The 12,542-nt window shown below is 32.9% G+C and overlaps 1 non-coding gene across 1 annotated transcript; it reads left to right on the forward strand.

Moving 5' to 3' along the window:
• The first annotated feature begins 11,572 nt into the window (after window positions 1-11,572).
• Window positions 11,573-11,644, forward strand: TRNAE-UUC. The gene has a single exon. It is a non-coding gene; the product is annotated as a tRNA-Glu (tRNA).
• The last annotated feature ends 898 nt before the right edge of the window (window positions 11,645-12,542 follow it).

Raw genomic sequence — 12,542 nt, forward strand, 5'->3', positions numbered from 1 at the left:
ATTAAGATTTTAATTTAAAATTACCAAATTTATAAATTTCCTAATTTATCTATTGATTTGTGGTTAATATTGGTTCTCACAGTTACCACAAACAACTCAGTTCTCCCTTGAATAGACCCCTATATATATATATTGTATGAAAAAACACATTAATACTAATGGTGTTTATTCTATATATAAGGACATAATATGTTTAAAAGATACGTACTTTTATTTAAATATATAGATTAAAATAAAGTATCCATTTAAGCGCTTATATATGTGAAAAAATGTATATTTTGGAAAATATATTTTTAAAAGGGAGGTTAAAATATAGACTCTTAAGCCATAAATATTAATTTTCCAAAGTTGAGCGATATATGCCCATTGTCATTCGTGTTATAAAAAATGCAAAGGGTCTTTTCTAAAATGTATTCATTATTTAAGGAGTGTAGATATCTTTTTCCTAGAATCTCGTCATTTGTTTTGAGATCAAAGAAAATAGGTACGACTCGATGTCCTGACTCCTCAAGTATGATGGTGTGTGTCTTTATGTACAACTAAAATGAAGTTGTTACACTTTCCTTTATAAATAGAATCATTGTTTTCTCAACTACAATGCCTTCAATACAAACAACATGTGTGTCGGCAAAAGTATATATGAGGTCATTTGGTGTATGTAGTTACAAAGAGTTTAAAAAAGTAACGAAATAGTCAAATAGAAGGACTACACTTGGTTACAAAGATTCCATCATGAATCCAGTTTTTTTTAGGTTTTATCTGATTTTACTAAGTTCATCTCAACTTCAAAGTTTTCTCTCCTTTCTCTTGTCACTCACATGATGACTGGTGGTTGCAATTGTCAATATAGATTGTGGGTAAACAAGTTCTTGGTATACAACATGTTGCATACCAAGAAAGATGAAGACTTTATGGGAATTTCAAACAAAGTTCTTCAATCCTTTACTGGAACAACGATATTGATGTAATTGGCTGAAGTTTTCCTTGTATGTTTATATAAAACAATTTGACTTTGTGTTTGATACATTATGAGCTGATATTTTCAGTTTCATTTGAAAACGGTTAAAATGATAAGCTTTGTCGATTTTAAAAATTAAACATCATGTGATTCACTAAACCAAGTGCTTGGAAAACACATTCAATGTATGATTTTGTGGATCATAAATCTTTTTATCAAAAAAAACTGTGTCATATTTTGTCTAATTTATGCAACCCCAAGAGGATATCACAAATGGGAGATCATGCAAATATTAGTCCATTATCGTCTTAAAACAAGTCATAAGAGTAAAAAGTACCAAGTATTGATCCACAGGGACAATAAAGCAAGAATCACAAAATCTAGGCTTAAAATGAAATTCCAGATGGCGAATTTGATGAAAATGTTTTTAGTTGGGTTAACAAACTACTGAAGTGTTTACAATATCAAAAAGAAGGCAATGGTGCAAGATCTGGTTGGAGTTTCGGCATAAATGTGTAGTAAACTCCCCGGTCACTAACGCTCATACCCCACCAGCGGATTGAAGCACTCGAAGGGGGACATTCACCATTTTTTTTCCCAAAAATCTTGTAACACTCGTATTTTTATTGTGGCTATTAAAATGTAAGTTTTGGAAAATGTTTGTAAACAACCGAGGAAACCGTCAAGAGAATGTTTAGGAAAACGGTCGGGAAACGGTCGGAAGAACGACCAAAAAACGGTTGAGAAACAGTCATAAACTGATCGACAAACGGTTGGGAAACAATCAGAGACCAGGCGGCCAAGGTAGTGGGTTGGGCGACTTTTGGTGCGATTTAAGTCGCCCGAAAAGTGGCCTAAAGCTGCAAATCAGTTTTAAACCCCGATTTTGGACCTAGGATTGATCATTTCTTCACCCATTTCGTTCTTTCACCTATTTTAGAGATTTTGGGTGTTCTTGGAAGTCCTTAGGGGCAATTTTGGAGCATGATGGAGCTTTTGGAAAGGGTTTATCCTGGTAATTCCAAGTTCCTTCTCGTGGGAGCTACTTGCAGGATTTGAGATGAAAGGTTGTTGGGTTCAAATTGAGTGATTGGTTTGGAAACCTCAGATCCTTGTTGGGGATAACTTGAAGATGGTGAAGTCTTCACCAGTGGAAGCTGGAGTTCGGGTTTGGAGTATAAGTTTAATCTAACCTATCAAGGTGAGTTCAAGTTACTTTATAAAGGCTTTGTACATGTCAGTAAAAAATGTCTATTTTGGAGTCTTAAAGTGTTCTCTTTGAGATGTATCAAATGTGAATGATTTCTTGAGGATATGCATTTTTGCATATATGATTTTATAAAGTATTTAGAAATGTTTGTATTTGAAACTCTTGGACGTTTTAAATAAACAAATCATAAAGGGTGTAGTTTTGATGATTTATTGTAGTTATGAGGATCATTTGATGTTAATACATGTATGATGTATTTTGGAAATATAAATTTATGGTTCTCATTTGGAGATGAATTATCTCAATAATGGTGGATCTTTGGCCAAATCATGTTTTGAGCATGAGTTTGTATAACACATTGTGAAAAGCATATCTTTTACTTATGATGACTTTCATTGAGTAATCACGTAAGTGTGGAGTCTATTGGCTTGATTTTGGCTCAAATGAGTAGTTGAGGCCGTAAGTTACTCTTGAAATAATATGAGTCACTAAGGTTGGGAAGCAACCGATATCTTATTGTTGATAATTGCTCCAACAAGATTTAATATCCACCCCGATAGTGGTTTAATGTATCAAAGGTGGAGATTAGGATTGGTGTTGTTCATGTGAGAATCGATGTAGGTTTTGACTATGAGGTAATTGGGTCCTTGTTTGAGGTTATGTTATGTTTCAGACACCCATTGGAAGAGGAGCCAATTGTTTGGTGAATTTATGGGTAATTGAGGTTTGCATTCACGGGTCGTTATCCTCTTGGGGAAGGATGAATGATGATCCATCTATCGAGTTTGTGCTCCGAGTTATCTGGCGTTCTTGAAACATCCTATTTAAATCTTTTTAGTTCGAGTGTTTGTCAATACCAGATTACGAGGATGAAACCTTTTTCAAGGTTGAGAAGTTCGCAACACTTGTATTTTCAATGTCGTCATTAAAATATAAATTTCAGAAAATAGTCGAGAGAATGGTTTGGAAGAACGATCAAGAAAATGGTCGGAAGAATGATCAAGAATACGGTCGGAAAACGATCAGAAAACAGTCGGAAGCATGCACGTAGGGATGGTGTCTAGATTACTTTAGATTATTTTAATATGCTTGGTTATTACACTTTGGTTATTGTCTTTTGTATTGTTTGCTTTTTGCCATCCTTTGTAATATATAAAAAGATGTGCCTCTTTCATTCTAGACGTCAAGCTCTTGGAGCTTTGCTCTTTTTAGTACTTATATCTTATTTTGTAATTTAGTATTGAAGCTTTCATTTTACACTCTTGCTGCAACAAGTTCTTCAATTCTTACGACATCCTTTTTTCTCAATTCATTTACTTTCAAGTCTTTACTATTCAAGTAATTTACATTTAAGTATTTACTCTTCAAGCCATTCACATTTATGTCATTTATCTTCATGTTTTTAAATTTTGTTTTCAAGCGATGATGGACTAATCACCCTAGCTTGAGCATAAGTGAACGTTAGGAGAATAAGCGAACTGCACAAATGGATAATTGCTTTCGCAATAGCTATCAACTCCATCACTTTTTGACGAACTGAAACATGTTATTTTATTGTTAATGAGTTGAGCTTAAAAAGAAGACAACGTAAATAAAAAAGATGTAAAGAGTTGTATGCAACAACTGGTACAATCATACCTATATGGAACGAAAGATAAGTCTAGTACCATATTTTTGTTTTCTCATTGTTACTTATTGTTAATTGTAACTTGCTCAAAACAATGTCTTTGACTTCGCCATCTGAAATTTGCCTTTTCACCTTGAGATCTCACAACTTAATAGACCTACCCTGTGGAACACGATATTTGGTTCTTACCATTTTATTACTTGTTTTAAGACGATATTGGGTTGACATGTATACTTGCATGCTTACTCAATTACCATAGGCTTTCAGGGTTATGAAAGTCTTACTACAGTAAGGCATACGTTGCTCCAATTGAAAAAAGAACATATAGGAGAGATGGAGAGAATGATGATATGGACTAGATACCTAATTTTGAGGAACTAAGTGTTCCGAAACCACCACTTAGAAGGTCCTCTCGTGCAATATGAGCAGGCCCTAAAAGCTCGGTGGTTTCACCTTCAAACACCGTCTAAAAGACCTGTTACCGGTTCAAGGGATCAATGAGCCACAACTTAGAGATAGCTGATTTGATAAAGTTTTGGGGCTAGACGAAAGAGGGTTTGATAGAGTGTGTGGATACTTATGATTTAATTTGTGAAGTCATAAAGACACATGGTTCGAAGGACTTTAATGCTATTCGTACTCTTTATTGTATCAAATAGGTGCATGAATTTATGTCGTATTAGATGGTTCAGACGAATTCACAACTACAGTACGGGGAACCAAAATCTCTTACACTCTTGAAGTCATCAACTCCTTTTTCAATATTCAAGAACCTGATGTTTGTGATTATGCCTTGTTACTTGAGAAACATATAGATGAAGATCTAGATTTGGTTGAAAATGGTGGGCAAGGATGGCTGCTCTTGGAAGTCATCATAGAAAAAGCGACAAAAGACATTTCAAACGAATCAGCTTGGCAAAAAAGCTGGAATTTGATACCATTTCCTTCGTTTATTGCTTCACCTTACCTCCCACTATTCGAGTATTTACTCGATCATATGTTATTATCGTATTGTTTGACGACCAAAAAGCAGATAAATGTCAGACAAGTGATTTGCAAAGACATCAACGGTTGTGTGAAACTAGCGGGATGTCTATATTTTCCTGCATTAATTTACAGCTTAATGAAAAGAAGAAGCATACCACTACTACCTGGGGATGATCTCATTAAAGACACTGTGTTGATTGAGCGAATGCAAAATGACGATAAGCATGAGGAGGCACAAACTCAAGGGAGCAGAAAGAAAGTCTGTATTGGGAGGTTCAACGTTTGGGGGAACAAGTCAGGGGTTTAAAGGAAGATATTCAGACTGTGGCAACCATTCATGAGGCTGTCAGTTTTTATGTGGTCAAGGGGCGGTAAAGGAGTAAGGTAGGTTCATTTCATCATCCTATCTGTACAGGGAACAAAGTAAGAAGGAAATTCGAGAATAGCTTTTGACTAGATAGAGACAGACCACACAACTTGCATCATATGCATCATCTACTCCAAGGGAGTAGGGTAGGTTCATTTCATCATCCTATCTGTACAGAGAATTTTTTTTTAAATTTTAATATTAGCCTTTTTTTTCTTTTTGCTTCACTAATATTAAGTCTTACTTAACTTTGGGACAAAATGTATTATATTGAGCATCAATACGACATCCTATTTGGCGATCTGAACTGTGATGATACATAGATCCTTATTAGATTATTCTTCAAAAAATTGATTTTGAACAAATGATCCAAGTCTAACTCACATGGGACTCTAACACGCCATTTCAACAGAGACTAGATGGACACGAGAGAGCGCTAGACAGGTGTGAGGACTAGATAGTACAAATAGCCAAAGTTTCGAGTCCCTAGAGTGGTAGATATTAGCTATGATGCCATGTAATAATATGTTGATCCTCATTAAGTTCTCCAAAAATAGACTTTGATAAGAGAATAGAAGTTCCAACATATACAGAGAACAAATGATCCAAGTCTAACTCACGTAGGATTCTAACACACCCCCTCTAAATGGAGACTAGACAAACATGAGAGAGGGCAAAATAGGTGAGAGGACTAGACGAGTACAGACAAAACCCAAATGTCGAGTCCCTAGAGTGGTAGACATTAATTCTGATACCACGTATGAATATGTGGATCCTCATTACATTACTCTTCAAATGAAGTCTTGAGAAAAGAAAAGAGGTTCCAATGTACATAGAGAAAAAATTGTCTAAGTCTAGCAGATGTAGTACTCTAACACAAACTAAAGGACGTCTGAAAAAAAAAAAACATATCGAAAATAAATTATTCCTCCCAATTTACAAGAGAAAAGGTTTATTCACATTATTACTCACTTCTATATGATGAATGGATAAAAACCACATGTCCAAAGTTTTTACGTTTTATTCGTATCCACCAATCACAATGTGTGTGTGTATATATATATATATATATATATATATATATATATCGTTTTGAGCACGAATTAAATAAATTTAAAATACATAAAAATATGGCGTGTCTTAATTTTATCGGTGGGACATGGTTGGAACATAAGAACTGCGGCAAACAATTTTTGTTCACAATAGATAGCTCCATCATATCCCATAAAGCCATTTAAAGATATTTTTGACAAACTAGCTAATGAACTAGCTGACCAACTAATTTATATACTACTTTATAAAGCATATCACGTAAAAGTCTTAAAAACAAACTTTAATACACAGAGCACTATAGATTTATGTATAAAGTATTAAAAACAATTTGTAGTGCATGATGTACAATATGTTAATCCATAGAATCTTAAAATCTCTTAATTACAACCTCATAAGCCTGAAGTACAATTTTTCAATGCATAATTTTTATTTATGAGGTTTCTATTTTCAAGGATTTTAACTCATGCTTCCCACCCTCATCATTCATAATCTGATGTATCTAACCTTTCCGTCTCTCCTCCTTCCCCAATCCCAAGATGGTGATTCATAATCCCTGGATGGCGACACTGGACTTTAAATATTATATTCGCAATCCCTATCCGTTAATCTTAGATAGCCTTCTTATTGTTCCAAAGACCTTATACCAGATTCAATAGGAGTTTACTCGAAGGACTTCAAATTGAATTGCTTTTGTTTACGAGTATTTTCTTCCTTAAAACCCTAATTTATCACTTCGTATAGAATCGTCGCTCTCAATCCGTATACTTGCTTGTGAGTTTTCTTCTTCCATTGTTTTTCTTCTATTACTGGTTCTTTTTTCTTCGTGTAGTGGGGAAACAAAGTATTATGATAAACAACTTTAGGGTCTCTCCTTTCAACCGTTCTGAATGCCGGTTGCTTCTATGATTTGATAATGTTTCCATCTGTATTCACACCGACCTTTAGGTTGTGAAATTGTCAAGAAGAGTAAAAGAGATCAGGCCAACCATCACATATTTTCAACTATCGTTTATCCAGGTACATTATTAATGAAAGGGAAAATTTCAATTTCAGTTTCAAATTGTATATCTCGATCATCTAAGTACTCGGTCGCTACAATTTCCTCAATTGTCACTCCCCTCAAACAGGCAAACTTTGTGTTTTTAGCAACAAGAGTTGTACCTCGAAGTTTTACGGAGGATCTTTTTGGTTCACAAAATGTTTTTGGATGGAATGGAATCTATCGAAGGAATTTTACTTCGATGAAATTGGAATGGAGCGTTGTCAGGTTTGACCACTTGTTTGGTTGGCATACATTGAAATGGAATCTGTTAAGGAATTGTAATCTATCTGTTTGATTCACAGAATGTAGCTTTTGAATTGAAATAAAATATTGGTAAATGATCAAAATGTCCTTTTTGAAAATTTTAATTTTTTTAAAACTAAAAATACTTTAATAAAAATAAATATTTAATCTATAAAACAATATAAAATATTCAATCCAAATATAACCATAAGCCAAACGACGTTACTAAATCGATGGTGGTTGAAGGTGGTTTAGATCGGTGGTGGTCCACGGTGGTTCAAATCGGTGGTGGTACGGAGTAGTTCAGATGGTGGTGGTCGGTAGTGGTTCAGATTGATGGTGGTCCGCGGTGGTGCAGATGGAGGTAGTCGGTGGTGGTTTAGATGGACGGTGGTTTAGATCGGTGGTGGTTTAAATCGACGACGTCCGGTGATGATTCAGATCGGTGGTAGTACCGGTGGTTCAGATCGACGGTGGTCCATGGTGGTTCAAGTGGTTGTGGTTGACAATGGTGCAAATCGACGGTGGTCTGTGGTGGATCAGGTGGCGGTGGTCGGATGTGGTTCAGATCGGCGACAGATCAAATCAGTGATGGTCAGCAGCGGTTTCAAATTGGCATGTTCGGCGGTATATCACTAGTAGTAGGCGATGGTTTAGATCGATGGTGATCTGTGGTGGTTTAGATGGCGATGGTCGACAGTGGTTCAAATCGATGGTCCATGGTGGTGATCGGTGGTGGTTTAGATCGACGGTGGATCAGATCGATGGTGGATCAGATCGACGATGGTTCAAATCAGCGTGGTTCAGATCGGTGGTGGTCAATGGTGGTTCAGATCGGTGGCAGTCGACGATGGTGGTCGACGGCGATTCAGATCAACGGTGGTCGGAGGTGGTTTACAATGGCCATATTGGGTTTTATGAGATTCAAGTATATTGGGTTAAGGGCATATTTGGTATTATGTACATAGAGAATTCGAACTTATCTACCATGTAGATGCTAAGGAATATTAAATTTCTTTATTTATGAAATTTGTAGGATTTTGAAGATTCATTTCGTGAAAAAGAATGAACCAAATGAGAGAATGCAATTTGGTCAATGGAATTCAACATTCCAATTCCATCAGATTCCTTCAGAATTTGCAAACCAAACGCCCCCTTAGGGTAGGGTGACAGTTATTTGGATTTGTACTATATCCTTTAGTTCTCCTTTGCAAGCTACTTTAGTGTTTAGTTGAAACTTCTCAAAGAAGAGAAGAATGTTGAAATGTTCTCTCATTTATGTTTTTTCATGGTTTTGCAATTATATTGGTTTTAATAAAAGAAAGTATGTGTTTGTTCTGTAATAAAGTTAGACATAAATCAAAACTCGCCATTGTTTAACTCTTTGACAACATGAAAAATGAAAAGCTCTAAACATTTGAAACATTTCGTTTCTGAGCAGAAGAGTCATTTTCAAGGAGTGTTCGATTGATTACGTATTAATCAATATTCAATTGATTGGTCTAAGATTATCGACAAAAAAGATTTGTCTTAGCCACTTCGTTTCTTTTTGTCCAAGCTGCTTCTTTTTTGTCTAACTCACTTCCTTTTTTGTTTCTCAGTTTCTAAAATATCTTCATTTATATAGGTCAGAGATCTACATCTATGAATTGAAAGGTCCGAATGATCCATAGCTTTTAGAATCAATAGGTCTTCGAATCATTCCTTTGAAAAAATTGAAACCCTTTTTATTGGATGATCATGAGACTTGCCAAGAATTTCGCTATATGCAACTTGACAATTTAAAATAGATTTTTCAAATACTTAAATATCATTTACTGAATGAAAGTGGTAAAATTTATAATCCCTATTCAGTAGTAACATCATTTTGAATGTATTCTATCTATTCCAATTATTATGAAGAGACATCTACAACCGTTAGTCTTGGACAGTTTATTTGTGAAAATGTACGTCGAATTCGTTTACTCAACTATCCAATGCCAAAATCGCGTAAAGTTGGCTACTTGGCATTATCCTATATTGCACCTTTTGCTTCATATGCCATGGAAAATGTATTTATAATGATTAAAGTAAAAGAATTCAATCACATTATGAGGAAAAACACTTTTGAAAAAGATAACTCGGAAAGACGAACAATCCCTTTGCAAAAAGACTATTTAACATTCCTATGCATTATGCAGGCATATAACTAGTCATGTTTAACAAAAAGCAGTTGAAAAATGTAACTTGACCATAACAGACATGTTAAAAAAATTTAGTCAATTTAGCATTATATGACATAATTAAAACAAAATACTAATAATATAATATGTTAATTAATACAAACCAAATAGTAAAGAAATAAAATACTATAATTTGTTAATTAATATAACTTCAATTTGATTATTAATTATACATAATTATAGATGTGGATTTGTGTAAACAAATACAAGTTCTAGAAAACATTGACGAAATAAATAAATACTCGTTAAATGAAAGAAAACAGAGTTTGTCAATCGTATAGTCTTTGATTAATAATTTTCAAAAAAATTATTTTAACACCATTTATTAAGTATTAGTTATCTATACTATATTATAAAGCATTTGACAAAAACTCTTAAAAATCACTTTTTATGCGTAAAATATTGTTTATTAATGCATAATATTTAAAACTTAAGATTACAAGTAGATTGTGCGTAAATACAACTTATTAAAGCTCCATATCTGAATTCGTGTAACTAACTGCAGATAAACATAATTAAATACAGGATAAACATCTCATTTTAAATATAAAAAATCTAAAATACAATTATGATAATCATTGAGTTCTAACAAAATGCTTAATATTATCTTTATAAAATGTTATATTATTAAACCAAAAATAAATTATTTCATTATTAAACTTAAATTAAATTATAATAAAAAAATTACATTAAAAATTAAAACTTTTAAATAGCTGATTAGATATTAACATTGATATATATATATATATTTTTTCAAATTTATATTTTACTCAAAAATAAAATCATTATTATTTTATTAAAAACACATAAAATCGTATTATAACATCGACATAGACAAATAATAAAATAGAATATTAAAATCGAAATGTGTCTCGCTGCATTGCACGAACACTCTTCTAGTTTATAAAACATAAAAAATATATCTTTAATCTTATATAACTTATAAAAAATATTATTAAAATTATTATATTTGAATAATAACAATAATTCAAAATATTTAATTATTTAAGAATTAAGAACTAATAATATAATATTAAATAGATAACCGATAATTTATTATTTATTATATAATTACTATTAGTAACTACCATTAAAAGTTTATATTTCTTTAATCTCTCTCGCCACTTTTTTTTTCTCGATTTTCTGTATGATTTGAAAAACATATAAACGCCACTTCTTTTCTCGATTTTTTGTTCTATTTGAAGTACTTTTTAAGTAAAAGAAGCCAAATGTTCTTATGGATTCAAGATTTGAAGATTGACGTAATTTTTTTGTGGGTAAAAGTTGCAAACCTGAGAGATGGGAGCTGGTGTGTTAGGGTTTGAACTTTTTTTTCCTAAACAGTATTGGTTTTTCATGACCAAACAAACATCAACAATGTAATGAAATATAAAACAATGGAATAAATACACCAATTTTTCATTCATATAAAACAGTATTCACTTTCATTTTTATTCCTTAAAATGCACCAAACACCCCATAAATTAAGTTATAATTGTCATACTTGTATGACCTAAATCATTTTCATTTATCCTTTAATAATTTTAATAATGTGGTTTTTTGAAAGTTTTTATTTTCATCCTTATGAGTTTTGAAATTATAATTTTCATCCCTGTAGTTTATTATTCATTACCTTTTTCGTCCTTATGATTTAAAATTTGTTGCTTTTTTCGTCCTCATGGTTTAAAATTAAATTTTATTTCAGTCTTTCATACTTAAAAGTAGTGTTTTGGCCTTAGGGACAAAAATAGAAATGAATATCGAAGTTTCAAGACCACAGGGACGAAAAACGTAATTTCTCTAACTTCAAATTCAGTAAAGTGTATAAGAAGATGTTTGGTGGCATACATGAACATCCATCCATCCATTGTCGTCCAGCGGTTAGGATATCTGGCTTTCACCCAGGAGACCCGGGTTCGATTCCCGGCAATGGAACTTTTTGTTAAAATTCTAAATAATATTTTGCTTTTTGCGTCATTTCATATCCACTTGTTTCTATGTATCTGTGCCATTCCGATATACACTAAACGCTTATTCAATAATCTTACCAGATGCATAGGGTGTACAAAAAATTATCAAACTGCTAACAACCTAATTAAATTCAACTTGTCAAACCGTTCACCCGCCTAACCGCTAACCCACCAATTACAAGGGTTGAAATTGGGTGGGGCCAAGCTCAATCCGACCAACCCGCCGTTGATATATGATTTTTATAAGATTTTATTTATATATATGTTATCATGTATATATATATGTGTATATATATATATATATTAATAATATATAAATTTTATATAATTTTTATTGATATTATGTTTATATTTCATTTTAGCTAAACGTATAAGTTACCAAAAGAGATTCACGATCAAAGAATTATGACAAATAATCTAATTAATAAGAAAAAACCGTTGAAATCTTTTTTGCAGTAACAACAAATTGATATGTCGGAGAATATGAACGATATTGATAGATATTTGGTTAACGAATCAATCAATCTAAATACCCCGCCATTTTATGTTGTATTTTAGTGGAAAAATTATGTTTAGTTATAGCATTTCGCTACAACATTAGATCTTATAGGATGTCTAAAATGTCTAAGCGTCCTAATATCAGTGGCGGACGCAGAAAAATATATCGTAGGGGGCACCATACTCCAACCAATTAGCATATTGATCAAACTAAGTCGGACAAAAGCGTCTTCTTTTTACTCCCGACAAATTTTTTTGGAAATGCATGACCCTGTGGTTGACAAAATTAACCTAATCTAAAGCATTTACCAAATACCAAATCACCAATAAGCAAACAACAACCTACAAAATTAACCTAATCTAAA

Source organism: Cynara cardunculus, unplaced genomic scaffold, assembly GCF_001531365.2.
Source record: "Cynara cardunculus var. scolymus isolate 2C unplaced genomic scaffold, CcrdV1 Un_Scaffold_1590, whole genome shotgun sequence".
NCBI lineage: Eukaryota > Viridiplantae > Streptophyta > Magnoliopsida > Asterales > Asteraceae > Cynara > Cynara cardunculus.